Genomic DNA, 3,293 nt, shown 5'->3' with positions numbered 1-3,293 from the left:
CCATGTCTGAAACACTGGACGATAAAGCAGCCATGGTGTCTGAGGGATTCAGAGATTACATCTTAAATCAATTGAATAATAAAATATCATTTGATAAGAGGAATAACACCTAAAGGTGCCGCACACATCAGGACAGATTAGCCTCAGCTGGGAGATCTGTCACACTGCCTTTGTAGTAAAACCACCCAGCAGAGAAAAACAGAGAGGGGATTTGGATTTAGACAGGAATAAAGCCAAGATTTGGTCTTATTTTTAATCGAAACGGAGAATCCAAAGCAATGCTGGTTGGACCAATTTTGTGTCCTTTACAAGATTTGTTTTTTTATTATTATAGAAAAAGAGTAGAATTTCAGATACAGACTGTGTTGTATGTGGGTGGGCTAGGGACCTAAGCTTCACTAAAGTGAAGTAATCTGATTAAAGTCAGCGATTAGCTGCTAAATTGATCTACTCAGCTGTTTTAAACACATTTGGCTGATACAGAAAAGAGTCATGTGCCAGTGCTACATTGCATTGTAAACAGTAACACAGAATTAAAATGATCCTGAACACTGAAGAGGGTTTTTTCATGGCAGACAGTTTGACTTGTGTTGGGAGAGGCACAGGTGTACGTAATGACATTAATGATCCCTCTGCTCCCACACCAGTGAGCCATCATGCGCTCTTCCAGAGCCACACACATGGAACACCTAAATGAACCACAGCCATCGTTAATGATATTAGTTACACCTGTTGCTGACCTGTTGCTCAAAATATCCAACCTGAAAAGTCTGTTTATTTGGTTGTCCCAATTCCACACACATTCTTGTATAGAGTTTACTTTATACGTACTGTCATACTGGTTTTTGTGGTTAGAATACAAAAGAATTACACACCAAAAATACACACTTTACCATATGGTACTAACAGGAAATGATACAATATGTACGCTGTCAAGCTGCAAATCAAATCAAACTGCCACTTTAGAAAGCGGCTGACAATTCAACTTCACAATTCGAAAGCCAAATGTTGTCCTATTGATTTAATAGTTATTTGTTTTCAGAGGTTTTTCTTAATCCATCCCATCCACAATTAGGTTGTAATGTTTTTCAGCTGTGGTTCCCCCCACCTCCTCGTGCATTGCAATGTGGGACACTTAAATCTGCAATAACAACAAGCTCACACAGCATTGACTTATTATTCATCTTTTACTTGTGGCAAACGTGTTAGCAAACAGTTTCCTATTTACACGTCCAGCAGATTTGGAGTAACATTAGCATTCATGTGAAGACTTATTTGTGTCCACGTGATTAAAGTCCAATATACACTCTTCTTTTAGTTCTGTTTTTGCTCTCCACCAACTCCTGAGGGAAACATCTGGCTTTTTAGCAGCTATAGATGTTCTATGTTTATCAGCTAGTCTCTAACTTTTATCTCTTGCTGTTAGATGCTAGGTAGTTAACGTAAGAACTTTTCTAAAAGACAACTTTTCTGAAAACGGCGGCCTGCTATGACATTGGCACACCAGCGATAAGAACTGTGAGACTAAAGCAAAACAACAAAGTTGTTGGCCGTAAAAATCAAAACAAAACGCTGAAAGACACTAAAACGCTCCATAGAGCTGAGGGGAACTGTAAAGTCGGGTGATAATACCCAGTGGCTTCGTCAATACGAGTTACCCCTTTCACATTACACATCTCATTTGATCCATTGTTGACATAAAAATTTTAATTAAAAATTAAGCGTTATCCTACTTAATATGCATTCTGACTTTGAGCTTACTTTATTTTGTCACATTTTCAGTATAAACACAGTACATACTCAGAACTTGCTTTGATTTAATATGTAGTGTGGAACTGGACAGAGAAATCACAGATGCAAACAAATACCACATGTAAATAAGAAAGAAAGTCCACTAAAAAACATTACCTGTAAAGAATTAGTGGAATTATTGCACTTCCATGCCTCCATGAACAAGTTGCTTAACTTTACAACACCAAGGGGTTTCATTTCATTGCATAATCAGTTTTATTTTAGTACTTACAGTACGTGTACAGTATTTGCTCTCATGCTTAATCGTCACACAGGACTTGAAGGCTTTTTTTCTTGCTAGAGTGTGACAGGGTGGTAGGGGAGTTTCTTCCTTCCAGCTGGTGTCTGAAGCCCAAATCCCAGTCCAGCTGGGGTGTGTAACAGGGATAGGCACAGCTCACGTTATCCCTTACCAGTCATCCCCCTTTTCACAATACTCCCCAGAGATCTCAGAAAAGGCCTCACGCTGCGGACCACAGTTTACATGGCTTTTTTTTTTTGGTTTCTTTTTTCTTTCTCTTGCAATTTATTTACACTGCAGTCGTCTAGCAACCACCACAACACTCAATAACTCCTCCTCCTCCTCCTCCTCTTAAACGCTCTGTGTCATTGGTAGTTAAGCCCCCCTTTTGCACAAAGCCACATCTGCAGAAGGCTGATGTACACATGTTTTGGGATGTACAGGTACCATTGGTGGTCCAGGGGTGTGATATGCGCAAAGATGACAGAAGACATACACACATGAATGCACTTTTCCAGGGGCTGCAGGGTCAGATGGGGGATAAACCTGGTGGGAGTTCAATGACAAACAAGGTTGTGACTCAGAGAAGCTTAGCCACACGACTAATCAGAGGGAGATAGGTCTGCTTTAAACATGTTACACTCACAATGTTGTCTGGGAACTTATCAACGCTTCACTCTGCCGCCTCGTGCTCCCTCGTCTGCGATTAATGTTTTCTGGAGAGAAAAAAAGAAGGATCAGAGTCCAATGCCTCCGGTCTGCCATGACATCATCCCTGCACACATCTGGAAACGCTATAGTGTGTGTGTGTGTGTGTGTGTGTGTGTGTGTGTGTGTGTGTGTGTGTGTGTATGAGAAGAGAGAGCTGCAGAAGAATAGGGGGGCTGGTGACACATCAGCAATATGGCGAAAAAAAAGGGGAAGAGCAAAAAGGAGGAGAGGAATACGACTAAGGAACATAGACAAAGATGAGATGTATAACCACTTTGTGTAAACACATTATTTTCTGCCACAGCACTAATGAATCAGAAACAACGGACTTTAAAGCAACTCAAAGCCAAACACTGGTTCATGGCTTTTGTTGAAGAGAACAAAAAAAAAAGAACAAAAACAAATTTCCTTAAGGAAATACTTTGGGGAGTTTTAAAATCGTAATTTATTTGCAAACTGACGCTGTGTTTTTATTTTATTTTTACAAATTTTTTTATTTTAAAGATTTACACTCAAGTTGCCTGTAACCAAAAGAGTGACACCATCAGAT

The 3,293-nt window shown here is 39.8% G+C and overlaps 1 long non-coding RNA gene across 1 annotated transcript; it reads right to left on the bottom strand.

Annotated features, from left to right (window-relative positions):
• Positions 1-1,983: 1,983 nt before the first annotated feature.
• Positions 1,984-2,751, bottom strand: LOC120545910. The gene is made up of 2 exons (XR_005636755.1): positions 2,679-2,751; positions 1,984-2,578 (listed from the first exon to the last, which is right to left on the bottom strand). It is a non-coding gene; the product is annotated as an uncharacterized LOC120545910 (long non-coding RNA).
• Between the last annotated feature and the right edge of the window lie 542 nt (positions 2,752-3,293).

The sequence above is a fragment of the Perca fluviatilis genome, chromosome 17, assembly GCF_010015445.1.
Source record: "Perca fluviatilis chromosome 17, GENO_Pfluv_1.0, whole genome shotgun sequence".
Classification (NCBI taxonomy): domain Eukaryota; kingdom Metazoa; phylum Chordata; class Actinopteri; order Perciformes; family Percidae; genus Perca; species Perca fluviatilis.
This window is presented reverse-complemented; position numbering and strand designations above follow the sequence as displayed.